We start from the raw sequence: 15,119 nt of genomic DNA on the forward strand, positions 1-15,119 counted from the left end.
TTGTACTAATTTATAAATTATTAATTTATATAGCAATAGTGATTAAAAAAAAAAAGAAGAAGAATTGAATATGATAACATTATATAAAAACACACTTAGAAGTTTTGGTATAGATTATTATTTTATTGAGTTTTCTTTTTCTTTAATTGCAAGCTAAAAAGCTTGTGAAAATATAACAGGAAAATGAATAGAATTACCTAGAGATTAAATATCTCTTTACATTCTTAAAAGAATAATAAATAAAAATAATAAAAAATTAAAAATAAATTATTGCAACAGAAAAATTGAAAAGCAAGAAAAATGTTCAAAAACCTATTAAGATGCTATTAATATCATAATAAAATAGAATATAAAAAATATAATAAACAATATAATAGAAGTAGGAGAAGGAGAAGAAAATAGGAGAAAGGAAAGAAAAGGGAAATAGAAGATGTGAAATATTTCATATAATTAAAAAACTCAAACCAACTAAGTGCTATAGTAGGTTTCAGACCGTTGGCTTAAAACAAACATACTGGTGAAATGAAATTCAGCAATCATTCATTATAATATAACTTATAATGGTGCAATGGTAAGAGCGAATATAATATGAAGCATTGCAACATATGCTTTTAACTGGAGTTATAATTGGAATTGCTAAATATATCTAATAAATGGTTAGCAATTCCCACTAGTTCATCTGCTAAAAGATGGAGGAGAGAAAATAGGCAATTATATGTCGGAGACAGATATCGGTAATTGTTTTAGTAGTTTTTATTTATCCTCTTGAATCAGGTGAAAAAAGAGTTAGAAGATAAAGATAGATAAAAATTCAGCAAGTAAGTTTAAATGATTTTGTAAGAACTTAGATAATCAAGAAATGCAAAAAGATCCTCCCAAGATTGTTTGTCAGCAAATAAAGAGAAATTGATTTAAAATGAGAGATATCGTTTATGAAAATTAAAAATAGAACCGGACTAGTATTGATTCTTGTAACATTCCTTTGATCAACTTGAACTCTGATTTCTTATTATCAATTTGAATGAAAGAGAATCAAGTAGAAATGTAATAGTTAATTAATATTCTGAAAGTTTAACTTAATTAATTTATATATTAATTTATATATATATATTATATGTTAAGCTATTGTGCCAAACTGAATCGAATGCTTTATTTAAATCAAAAAGAACCATAACCGAATATTGATTAGTATTGATGTGATGAATGTGAAATTGGGCTGTACATATGATTGTTGAACAATGGAATGTGCCGAATGGAATGCAAATTGCTAGTTAATTAAAATTTTATTTTTAGTGATGTGATTTATTATGAAAGAATATATAATTTTTTCAAATATTTTAACCATTATTAGGAGTAGACTAATTAGGCTATAATTCTTAAGCAATTTATGATCTTTCCCCAGTTTTGGGATCAGAACAATTTTGATAATTTTCCATGCGAAAGAAAAATAAGAAAGGATAATTGAATTTTTAAATATATAGTACAATTGAGTTAATAACTTTTCTCGAGAAATTTATAAACAACTCAGCGGAGATCTTATTCCATCTACTGACTTTCCGTTGTCGTAATTTAACCAAAGAACAAATATTGTCAAGTAAAAAGAAATCTAAGAATTATTCAGATGAAAATAAGAAATAATGCTTTTTCAGATGAAAGTTACGAAACTCATCATTAATAGTGCCTTAAAAGATTGATCATAAACCTACTGAAAAACACTATTGATCTGCAATTAGTAAAGCTTTGATTGAGTTATCAGAGTAAAAATTTTGTCCTTTAATACATTGACTGCTACACGCGTTTCTAACGAAATCTCATTCAAACCACGCGCGCCACTATATCAAGTGTATTCCAGTACTTCTACTGATATTTTAGTAATATAAGTCGCACTGATGGTTGCAAGAATGATATTTCGCATTATTTCTTCACATTTATTTCTATCATTATTGTTCGCATCCGCAATAGAAATATCGATAATTGATAATTGATATATTGATAACAGTTTCTTATGCTAGTATAATTAGAAAAGGGATCAAATGATATCGAAAATTTGATATTCAACTTCTAGGGATTTCAGTTATAAATGCTTTAATAGTTTACAAAATTGCAATAAAAAAATATAAAAAAGATAAAAGATTTTAGAGAATTTAGAGAATTATTAACTGCAAAATTATTAAGATTATTTGAAAATACAATAAAAGCTTGTCAGAACCTTCAACGGAGTCAACATAATATTGCCGTTCGGAAAAATAATTCTGATATAAGTATTGGATATGCATGCAAATTGTTATTCAGATAAAAAACGACAAACGGACCAATCAAACGCACAAAAAAATTTAAAAAAGACAACTTTTTGTTCAAATTGTCCGGATCAACTTCAGCTTTTGTATAGAAAGTTTTAAAATTTTACATTCAAAATAATTTTTTTAATAAATTATTTTTTTTATCATTTTTATAAATAATTTTTTAATAAATTATATTTTTATTATTTTTATAATAAATAATTTAATAGTTTTAATAAATAATTTAATATATCTTATGGAATATTTTTCCAAATACCTATGAAAATTTTTCATAAGTAGTCAAATAAGCGTCACCCGAATATGGATAATGCGGCCCGATGAGAACTTTTGCTGTCATCCGAATATGAGTGACATGTTAAATGGGGGAATCTTAATTGATTTTTTAGTAACCTTTCTATTTACTGGTCAGAAAAAATGATCATTCAGCTTTACCTTATATTTTATCTTACTATCTAAATTTCCATTTTAGAAAAATAACTCTCATATTGATGATTTTTGTTAATTGAAAGTAATATTCTTTAAAAAAATAAATTATTGCCAGCGGATTTCTGATAGAATTTTTCAAAATTATCAAATCTTTCTGATCAGATAGTTTGACATCATAACAAGTTTTGTAGATCTATAGAAAATATTCCTTAATTCATTGAAAATATACAATAGCAGAATCTATTTCATTAGACGAATTAAATTTCGATTTAATTTGAAAATTTACTATAAATTTTCTGTACTCATTTCAAGTATAGAAGATATAGAAATGGCTGAATAAATATTTATTCTAGAAAGAAGAAAAACAGATTTATAATCTGAATTTAAATTCTGGGAGATATCATATTGCTTTGATAGACATTGGTTAAGAAAAAATCAATAGTTGAAGGACGCTTGTTGGGTGTGAAGTGAATATGAGATGGAGAAAGTACAATTGCACAGTTGAAATTTGTCAAATAATCATTTGAGACTTTACTATTTTTATTAGAATAGAAATTGTTCCAATCAGAGTGTTTAGAATTCAAATCAATATCAATAAGATAAGAATCAGAAAAATTATTAATAATTTCAAGATCAGATTGGATCAATACTTGTCCGCCAATACGCAGAAATTACAGTAATATTGAATTGAAAACTTGTCACCACTTTCAAATGTTTGTAATTTAAGAGAGAAACAACATTAAAACGCAAATTATTAAGTATAAATATGACAATATCTTCTTATTTACTATCCAGTTTATCAGCTTTCACAATGCTGTAATCTTTAATAGTAAATTGATATCTGGTGATAGCCAAGTTTCTCTATGGCTATCATTATAACATTATTGTTTTTCATGAACATTTCCAGTTCAAGTAATTTATTATGAATATGAATTTCAAGTCATGATAGTTTCAGATAACTTAGAATTAAAAATGGTGATTATGAGAATAGAACTTAAAGAGCCTTCATTATTATTTCAATTTTGTCAAAGAAATTAATAAAATTTAAAATGGAATGACTTTGCAGGAGAAATTATCTTTTTTGCAAAGTTTATAATTTCTCTGAAGAAGTCATTAGCTTTCCCAAGGAATTATCATGACTAAGAACGTAAGTTAATAAGAGCAGTTGCTCTCAAAAACTGGATTAAGAAAATTAATTCCAATCCTGCCTAATCCTCAAAGTGCGTTATGATTTACCATCTAAAATCACAAAATTAGACGTAAGGTTATTTAATGCTATATATTATTGATACAGGTTATCATTACATTATGTCTTAAATTTCTATCATTTCTCCAGAGTTTGAAATTTAGAACAATTCGAATAATTAACCATATTACCACTCGTCATCACAATTAGCATATTTTGGCAAAGTATCTAAAGTTTTTACACAATCTTTAAATATGTGATCTTGATACATCTATATAATATACTTGATACATCTATATAACTTAAAGCAATTGTCAAATGCATAGCTATATATATATGCCAATATTGTGTGTAATTTTATGAAATTTTATGAATTTTATATAATATTATGAAAATATTTTGTGTAAGTTTTATTTTTGTAATATTTTTTCTAATAGATCCTACAGAAAAACAGAAAATTAATCTTTTTCATCTTTACTATCTGAGTAAAAACTGTAATTAGTGAGAAAGTTAATATGATAAATAGAGCTATGATTCACAGGATTAAGTTTATGGGATTTTAGTTTTTCAACAATTATATTATAGGTTCTATCTGGAGCAATTCCTACTAGCGAAAGTTGTTTTTCATTCGGGAGTGTAAAATTAAAACCTTGCTTGATTGAAGATCTTTTTAGCTTCTGAAAAAATAGTAATATTTTTAAAATAAATTCTTATTTGTTCATCTAAATATTTAAAATGGAAATTTTTTCCAATGATTTTTTCTAATTCTGCTGTAAAATTAAAAACATCTTTAGCCTTAATCCTGATGCAAATGGAAAGCAGTTTTGAGGGTCGCTTATTAAGATTATAGTTTGTTTATGTTGCATCACTATTACCATTATTGACATTGAAATTATTATTAGAGTTACTAACTTTTTTAATTATTGTACAAAAATCATTTTGATTAAAAGCAAATTTAGCAAAATCATTAGAGTTAAAATAGTCAAAATGATTTCTGACTGAAACATTTAATATATTATCATATTTTTAAAACAATTAGTTTTTTATGCATTTATTAAGTTTGTGTTATCATTTATATTACAATTACTGTCTTCATTCATAAAGAACAATAACTAAAGTGGATAATTATATATCATACATAACATAATTATATATCATACATAATCAAAATTTAAATCCCTCTTCTACTCTTTCCCCCCTCTGAATATTCTATCCAAAGACTTCTTCGCCGTCAAACTTGTAATAATTATTCACTTAACTCAGTAAATATTTTATAATCTCAATTATATACAGAGTACTACCCAATAAAACAATGATGACAACAAATTACAGCCATCAAATACCTTTCTGTAAAATCACAGTACAACTCAGTACAATTGGAACGAATGACTACTACTTTATTGAGATATATTCGTTTTTTCTTTATAAAAAGTTTAGAAGTATATAGAAGGGATTTATTGTGATGCATCACATTTTCCCTTGTTAAATTGTTTTTTGTCTTCGAAAATCTGGCAATTTTTCTGCTTGATCGGATATTGATAAATTCTTCGAAAGTTGTTGGAACTAGTTCGTAAAGATCGAATGGGACTGATATACCTTATTGTTATTAATTGGTTATTGCAATAGGATTTAAAATTTTGATTGATATATAATTGATTCGGTATACAATGTTTTATGATAAAAAAGATTTTAAGTTGTATTATATATATAATAATAATAACTCTAAAGATATATATATTATTTGAATATATATATTATTGAATATTCTTTAAGAGACAACATTTCATTTTTGACTTGATTTATCTGAAAATTAGTTTTTTTTATGTGATTCTATATCGATCAAAATTGTATTTTTAAGTAATTTTATTAGTTATATTAATTTTGTCTTCTATAAATTTTAAATCATAAAGGGTTTTATTATCATAGTATTCTTTTTTTTATTTTAAAATTATAAGTAATATTGAAATTAGAGCTTCTAATTTTCATGAGATTGATTCCATATTTATTACGTAAGGTTAATAAAATGAATTCAGATATGGCTATACTCATTATATTTGTACAGAACGTCAACGTTAATTGTTTGTAATTTAATTCAGGGAATGCTATATATAAATTATTGTTATCTAGATATATAAAAGTTAGTGGATTTTGAATAGTGCAACTTCATATAATCTTACTTTTTCAGTATGATCTAATAACTTTAATAAATAATTTTTTAGTTAATTTGCAAACTCTTAATGTTGAGGTTTGTTTACAATTTTTATTTATATAGTTATCATCTACAGATATATATTATTATTATTAAATGCTATATTATTGATTATAATAAGTGCTTCGAATATTTTTCTGCATTTATATAGAATTATATATATTTTGAAGATATTTTGGAAATAATATAATTTATTTCCTTTAGTTGTTATTTTTAAATTATTGATATATTTAACAGTATTTGAAAATTTTTTGGTTCTTATGCAATGTGGTTCAATATGAATTAAATAATTTCGACTTATAACTGAACGTAGTACTGTAAAAAATTATTTAGAATCTGGATTTATAATTTCCTGTTTTCCTAATATGATTCTTAATTTCAATAATTTCATCTATTTGTAATTGCGTAATTTTAAAACTAAAAATTCTAAATGGATAACTAAGTACGTTATTAGACGATATTTGTTAATATTATTTTTTATTCATTAATCATTGATAATTTGTTATCGTCCAAAACTTATTTGATCAAAGCAGATTGATTGGATATAATTATATTTTATTATTATTATCATAGAGTTTGATAATATTCTGATTTATTAAATTAAGATCGTTTTCAGTGTGTCAAATAAAATTTTCGAAACTGAACCTATGATATTAATTAATTTTCTCTTAATTTTATAATGAATTATTAATTTTAATTGATTACACAGATTATTTATTTTTATGAATCGGTTACTTAGTAGTTTGATTTTTACTTTAAAGGGGTAATTTTTACAATAATCATTTATAATCAATTATCTATTATTATATCACAATAATCTATTTATGCTATTGCTTAGGTTTTGACTTTGATCAAAGATTTCTTGTATATTTATAATACAAATAACTATAGTTATTTTGCTTAAATAAAAATAGCTTTCGCCTATCGGTTCCGTTAAAATGTTGATCCTAATGATTTAGCCATTAATTCTATTGAGAAGTAAGCGGCAAAATGTTTAGATCTATTACCATATATGAGTTCAATTTTTCTTCTTAATTCAATAATTTAAAAGTTTACAATTTCATAGCATTCTTAACCATTCAGAAGAGAGAGAGTTTTCTTTGTAACAATTTTCTAACAGTATTTGATCTCCTGATTTTTTTGGTGAGATAAGATTCTGGAATTTTGAGTTTGTTTGTTTTTTTTGTTTACTTTTGTCAAAGTTATCTTTACTTTATTAAAATTAAAAATTGTATTTTTTTTGCCATTGATTTATTTTATCTTTCATGATTAAGATAAAAATATTAGATATATTAGATGAAAAATTTACCTTGTGATCAAATGTAAGCTCGAAAAATGTATATCCTGTTCCTTCATGAACTTTTGTGTCACAAAATCCAAGATTTCATCTCATTGATAATTATTATCAGAAAGATTGGTCGTAAAAATCTTTTACAACTCCGTGTGCTTTTTCCAATGAACCATTGGATTGAGGATGGAAACTAGTGATTTTAATGTGTTTAATGTTAAAAGTTTTTTTCAAAAGTTTATATCGTTTTACTTATAAAATTAGCTTCTTTGTCTGTTAGTATAGATTTGAAGGTTGGTCTTGCATGAATAGTATGAATTCATTTTCTTTTTATGTTATCGAAAGGAGACCTATGTCGAGTGAAATTTTGTCGTTTGGTTCGGATAGTATATTAGATATGCATTTTCTTTATATTTTCATCATGTTACCTTTTAAGTTTGACCTTTGAGTGGAACACTTTCTTATAAAATCATGAACATTTTTTTTTAAGTTTTTTCAATTATGATTTTCAGTAATTCTCTTAATTGTACTGTTGATTCCAAAAAGTTCAATAATATTATTATGATTTTTCTTTAGAATTTCTCTGCGTTAGTGTACTTTTTCGAAAGGTTTGTATAAAAAATTATGGATCGATTTGGATATTTGTAAGCTATGAAATTTATTCAAATGACATCTCGTTTATTATTACTAATTTTTCATTATTAATTTCTATAGTTAATTTGTGAGGTTTATTAAATACTAATTAATAACATAATTTACTGACATAATTTATTAATTTATGAAGTTGCGTCAAATTTCCTCGTCATAGTCATTTAATTCTTATAATGTTATTTAATCATATGTTTCTAAATTAATTTTTTCTTTGATCATATAAACAGAAATGTCTTGCTCTTGTTTCCAAATTAGGTAGTCTATGTAAAAAATCTATAGCTACTGTGTGGGAATTTTCAAATAATTCCTGATTTAGTTGTTCAATTAATGCTTCTATCTTGTTATTAGGTACAGAATACAATACATCGTCTAGAATAAGGATTTTCAGATAGTGTTTGAGGATTCGTTTGAAAAGATGTTTGTTCACTTGAAGTTGAATTTGCTGTAACAATTTTTGAATCTGAAGTTAGTAATAGTTCGAGGATGTCAGCAGCAATATTTTCTTTTTTTCTTTTATATTCTATTTCTATAATTATATTTTTTCAATCTGAATCTCCATTTCCATCTCCAACCTAGAAGAAGAATCTTTTACATAATGTAGCCATTTAAGAGTTTAATAGTCTGTTTGTATAAGAAATTTTCTGCTTAATAGATATTGTCTGAGTGATATTGTCTTCATTCCCCATATAATCGTCAATAACTTCTTTTCTGTAGTGTTATAATTTTTTTTTTGGTTCATTAAGTATTTGGGATACGTAGGAACATAAATGTCTATTCTGAGATAGTATTATTCCTAGTATTATCTTTTTCATTGCTGACATTGATAATTAGGATAAATGTCTTTGTGAAGTCAGAATATTATAATGTAGATGCATATTGTTACAAAAATGTTCTTTTAATGTGTCAAATGCTAATTATTATTTATCGGTCCAATGGAAGAATATATCTTTTTTATAATTATAAGAACCACTAAGATTGACAATTTTTAAAAAATTCTGTATAAATTTGCGGTAATATCGAGTCAAAGGAATGATTTTATGTTTGTTGCGGTTCGCGATTTGAATTTTTTTACTATTTTTACTATTTTTTAGGATTTGGTTTTATTTCTTTAGTTACAACATGACCTAAATATTTTTTTCAGGTTTAATAAATTCGCATTTGTCTGATGAAATTTTAGATCTTTTAGTATTTGTAATACCATCGCAAGTTTGATTATGTTGTAATATTGTTGAAAATAATATTATCCAAATATGCGAAATAATGCCATTCTATCAATCCGCGAATAGTGTTCATCATTTTTTGGAAGGCGAATATATTTTTAAGTCCAAAAGATATATGATTATAATGAAAATGTCCTTGTGATGTGGAAAAGATCCGAATGATAAATCTAAGGCATTGAAAAATTTTGCATTGTCAAAATAATCAAGGATTTCCTCAAAGTTAGATAAAAGTCCTGCTCAATTTGCTCGTTTAGTTTACGGAAATTCATTACTAATTTATTATACGCCATTTATGTTTTTCTGAAGCATCCAGTTTCTTAAACATTCTATACAGGTGCATTAACCTTTTGCATTCCAAATTATTTTTCAATTTTATTGTTAACAACTCTCTATTATTTTAAATATTTTATTTAAAATTTACTTCAAAAAACAGTTAATTACTTTAAACAATTTTGTTTACTAATTATATTAAATGCTATATTATAACTCTCAAACTTTGTTATAATTTATGTTTTATATATATATAACATAATATATGTTATATATTATATATATATATATAATTTATATTATATATATTTGTGAAATATAACTTTGTTTTTAACTTAAAAATAAGATAATTTAAATAAATAAAGGAAAAACAAAATACATATAAAAATGTTTTATTTAGATTTTTTTTAGATTTTGTAATTTTCAATTGTTATCTTTTGAAACAATTTCCAGAATGCAAACTTGATTTTCTTTCTATTTTGCAAAAAATATTGATTTCTTCTTCTTCCAGATATTTTTCGGTTTGAACAAACTACACAAATTTTTGTGTTTTCTTTTTGGTAAGAAAATAAAATAAGACTTTCCATCTAAATGATCGTTTTCGTCACTTGTTCCAAATTTCATGTTTAGAATTCTAGAATCACCAATAAGTCTCAACAAAATGCTTTCGCGAAATCTTCTATGAGTCATTTCTTTCTCCATTTTCAGTTTTTTCTTTATATTTAAAATATAAGAGTTATTAAAATATAAGTTCATTAAAGAGACTTCAAGTCCTTAAAAGAAAAATTTTTTCCATCACTTCAATGTTCAATGTAAAAAATAATATGATATCGTATACTGATTCACCACATCAACATCATTCATACACTTGTTATAATCGATGATCATTTCCTTGTGAATAATAGAATAAGTAATAAAGGAAAATTTCCCCTTGAAAATAATAGTTGACTTATCAACACATAAGTTTTAATAAGAAATAAAATATTTTATAAATTTTGAATTTAAATAATTCAAGTAATTATTTATTTTCTGTTTTCTTGATTTTACACTTCGATCTAATGTTGAAATTGTTTCTAAATGACCATTGAAGAGACTATTTGAAAAAACTGAAAAAAAGTTTTCTTTTTCAAAACTTTAGTGAAAAATGGAATTCTTTTATTGAAAGCTCGAGATCAATATGACTTTAAATCTAGCAATATTGTAATTTCCATGTTTATTATATTTATTTTATTAACAATTTTTTTTATTAATTCTTCAGTATAGAAAAGCTTGAAATCATGAATAGATATACGATAATGAAACGTTTGGTCTAATATTTCTTTATCCAACAAAAAAATTATAAATAATTATAAATAATTATAAATATAAATGATTATAATAAATTATAATCATAAATATAATTATCATCATATATTATATCACTCCAGATTAGTAGATCTGATATTATTTTTGCAGTTTGGTAATTACTAAAAATCTTATCATTGGTGGAAAATTTCCTCATTTCTTTATTATATTTCTATGACAGAAATATATTTTAGAATCTGATTCGCAATCTTTATGTATATTGATCCCTGCTATATCTATAAGATAATTTGTGTCATCCTCTTTTTCGATTTCATTGAACTCACGATTTATCTCTTGCAGTCATCAATATCATCACTGTCCAAAATTCTTATTTAGTTTGCAATTTATTTTAAGAAGATTCCATATTTCAAGTCTTTCAAATAATATCAATTTATATTTAATTTCCATCACGATATGCTAGTTATACCAAAATACTAATCATCTAAATCTCAAGAAAAAAGCTGTTGATCCGATATCAACAAATTATATCACAGTTATTTACATTTTTTTTTTAAACACTTCTATATTATTCATTTGACGCGATTTACATAATTCGACGAATATCGAATTACATATATATAATTTGATGTATACAGATCGGACGGATTTTTTAATAAATAAAAAATGTCGAGTGTAATTCGATAAAGCTCTTGTAATAAAAACTGATGTCGAATCACACTCAACAAAGAAATGCAAAGGATTAAAGGAAGAATTAGAATTCTTCTATTATTTTTTTGTTTAATATTTTATTAATTTGAGTTTCAATTTTTTTTGTGACATTCTGGAAGTTTATATGATTTGATATTAATGGATTTAAGATTTCTAAATGTTACTTCATGCGGAATTAAGTTAATAGAGGGCAAACTATCATTGTCAAAATTGAACACGAAGTGATAGGAGACTAAGATTTTTTCAATAGTTTCGCGATATTCATTTATATGTTTGATACGAATTTTGGAAGCAAATTTAGAAAAGTCAAAATTATTTTAATCGTTTTCAATAGAGTTATTTATATCTCTATTTGATATTAATGGATTTAAGATTTCTAAGTGTTACTTCATGCGGAATTAAGTTAGTACAGGACAAACTATCATTGTCAAAATTGAACACGGAGTGATAGGAGACTAAGATTCTTTCAATAGTTTCGCGATATTCATTTATATGTTTGATACGAATTTTGGAAGCAAATTTAAAAAAGTCAAAATTATTTTAATTGTTTTCAATAGAGTTATTTATATCTATTTTTAATTTATTAATGTTTATGAAGCATATTGTTATTGTTATTGTTATTGTTATTGTTCAAATACTCTGATTTTTTCATGTATCTGTCCCAAATTATTGGATTGTCGGAAAATAATTTTGTTTTCTTTTTTCATGACAATGAAACATAACTTTTTTAATAGCATATATGTATTTTATTTAATTATGTATTGTGATCTTTAAATAATAGCATGATTCCATGCTTGTAGAACTTCTGATCTTTATTTGCAAAAAATTAATCTAAATGATTTTTAATATCTTCATCTGAAACAAACGTTTTGCCAAAGAATTCTGCAAAAATTGAAACAGATAGTAATTTGAGAGTGCCAAATCTGGTGAATATTAATGGGTACAATAACACCTTCCCTTCCTCCAAGCTGTTTCTGTATTTGTGGCGAGTCATTTCATGTAAGATCTAATATTATAATTATAATAAAACATATATAATCTAACATTATCGTCACTACACTTTTTCTATTAATTAATTCAGATCTCTTTTGTTAGATAGAATCATCAAATTCCATCATGAAATTTTGTTTAATTTATCCAATTGATTGCATTGATTCCGAATTAATTGTGCAATCGTCAAATAGAAGCTCAAAAAAAAAAATTCTCTTGAAATCCCATCAAACAGAGAGCATCATTTTTTTTGGTGAATGTTGACTTTTGAAGTGTTTTGCGCTAACTTATCATTATTGTTCCATAATAGTTTTTGTTTAACATTGTTGTAAACATTCCATTTTCATCTCCAGTTCGTTTTAAAAATGAATCATTTTTCTTACATTTGAGCAGCAAATTACAGATAAAGGATGTCCCAAAATTAACGCAAGATTTGAATTAAATATAAAAGAGAGTTTTTAATCTTTAAATATTTATTTTTTAAGTGAATCATAAAGTACATAAGATAGGGTTATTTATGGAATAACATATCGGGCAAATGGCTTCCACGGCTTTGCTAACACATACGCACCCTTTCGTCGAAATTTTTCATGATCTTCCTGCATAATTGTAGCTGAATTTCGTTGACGCAGTGTTTAATTTCCTCTTGTAATGCACGTGTGGTTGTGGGATTGTTGACAAATCTTTGACTTCAAATAAGCCCCTAAGAAGAAATCTAATGATATTAAATCACATGATTTAGGGGGCCAATTCTGATCACTGAAACGAAAGCGTATACGACCAGAAAATATCTCATGCAGTAATTGAATTGTTTCATTGGCTGTATGGCATGTGGCATCATCTTGGCCTACATAATGGCCACATTAATATCATTCAATTTCGGCAGAAAGAACTGTGTTATCATGTCGCGATATCGAGTATCATTAACATTTGCTGCTTGACCAGCCTCATTCTCAAAAAAGTATGGTCCGATGATGCCTCCTGCCCAAAATTTGCACCAAACAGTGACACGTTGTGCATTTGTTTTTCATTAATCACACGTTCTCCAAACGGCAATTTTGGCGATTAACAAAGAAGTGAAAATATGCTTCATCGCTTAAGATTATTTTGCTCGAAAAACCAGCATCCACTTTTTGATAATTAATAATCCATTCCACGTTGTTGTATCGTATAACGCTCCATTTTTACTAACCTTAAACTCTCAGTTGTCAAACTGTTCTTTTTCCAAGGTTGCCAACAACTTAATGCAAAAATGGTGGCAAATTCAAATCTTGCGTTAATTTTGGCATACCCTTTATTAATGCGATAGACCAAATCTCTTTCTTTGAGAACGTGTGGAATCCAAATGTCGAATTTTAAAACGAAATTAAGTTATTTCATGTGATCATGAAAAGTCGAATTCGATAAATTCAACCTTAATTTCTCGAGTTTGTTATTCGTCGATTTGCTTCAATCAATACTTTTATTTTGTTTTCATAAGTTTCAACTAGTTTTCCAAAAGATGGCGCATTTTTAATGTGGAAATTTTAAAAACTAATTTTAACACTATTCATATTTTTTTCATATAATTTTTTTTTTGCCTCAATATTTTTATCTTTTCGGTAATAAAAAAGTAAAATATACTTCAGATCTTGTATCTTTATCTTATCACACATGAAAAACACAACCGCATAGAATCAAACGAATTTTTTTTTATAAATAAACTATGAAATGCCAATTCTCAAAATATATAATAATAATATGATTTAAAATGAAGTTGGCTGGATAAATATTCAACAAAAAAACGAAATTACTTTCCAAACAACGCAATAATTTTCTTTATGTCTTGGAAGGAAATTATAATTTAGTTTGAAGTGAAAGCATTGTTAGAGATATTATATTGGTAATTTGAAAGGAATTAAACTCTATGATTTTAATAAATCATCAAGAACGATATGCAATAGATTTATCTTTTATTGACAAAAAATAGTTGTATAGAGATTAGTAATGTATCTATTATGATCATAAAAAATTCTTTTTCTTTTCTTTGTTTGATATTGATAATTTTCGAAAATTTTATAATGTTGATGGCTGCTCCATCGAATAACATTCCTATCGAATAACATTCGTCCGAATGCTGATATTTCTGATAATTTATATTAGATTGATAACAATTCGTTTTGATACAGTTAATTCTTGATAATTCATTTTCCAATTTTTCGATAGATTTTTCGCAATGTTGTTCATTTGAACTCTCGGTTAAAACTTTTCGGTCTAGACATTGTGAAAATTTTGAATGTAGCATGCATTGATTCTGTGTCTTATTTTGCCACATTTAATTTCTAAGCGAGTTTGAAGAGGGGTTCCATGATGAGGTGGATCTTTGTTATCAACTGACTTATTTATATTAGTTCTCAGTATAGATCTGTTATTGATATTCGTGATTCAGTATGTTTAAATATTATCTGAATTCGCTTTAGTGTTCTTTAAGAATAGTTATATCCCTGTTACCATTGATTGTGTTTCAGTTAGGATTTTCGGTTTACTAAGTATTACTAATGTTTCAAAATTTTTTTTCAAATTCATT

The sequence above is a fragment of the Apis mellifera genome, linkage group LG2, assembly GCF_003254395.2.
Source record: "Apis mellifera strain DH4 linkage group LG2, Amel_HAv3.1, whole genome shotgun sequence".
Taxonomy (NCBI): domain Eukaryota; kingdom Metazoa; phylum Arthropoda; class Insecta; order Hymenoptera; family Apidae; genus Apis; species Apis mellifera.